Source organism: Cryptotermes secundus, unplaced genomic scaffold (assembly GCF_002891405.2).
Source record: "Cryptotermes secundus unplaced genomic scaffold, Csec_1.0 scaffold2045, whole genome shotgun sequence".
NCBI lineage: Eukaryota > Metazoa > Arthropoda > Insecta > Blattodea > Kalotermitidae > Cryptotermes > Cryptotermes secundus.
In genome coordinates, this window is record NW_019737111.1 from 347 (window position 1) to 892 (window position 546).

Genomic DNA, 546 nt, shown 5'->3' on the forward strand with positions numbered 1-546 from the left:
CATTTGTGGCGCGTGCAACGGAGTAGATTCTGGATCCATCACATCACCCCAACTGGGTGATGTGATTCGAAAATATTGGGTCATTCAGTCAATTCCACGTGGGTTAAAGACGCAACATTTGAGCAAGGCGAACTACGCCGAGCGAACACGGTTCATGCTGACGTCCTCTTCGACATGCGAGACTGGACGGTACTAGCAAGAACCTCGGTGTCCAGATACGAAGGCGGAGTGTAGAAGATTCACGATGATCTGCGCCAGGAGCCTTATGGTAGTATAAATTAATATGGAAAAATTTGTTGTATTTCTTTCTCAGATAGGTGAATACAAGCGAAGTGATTTATCTTAAATAGTATTCCCATGTGCAGTCACTTCCATACTCTGCGTGTTATTCAGTCATTTTCACAAGGGATAACGACGCAAGACTTGAGCAAAGCGAAATACGCCGGACGAACACGGTTCATGCTGACGTCCTCTTCGACATGCGAGACTGGACGGTACTAGCAAGAATCTCGGTGGTCCAGATCCGGAGGCGGGCCGTCGAAATTT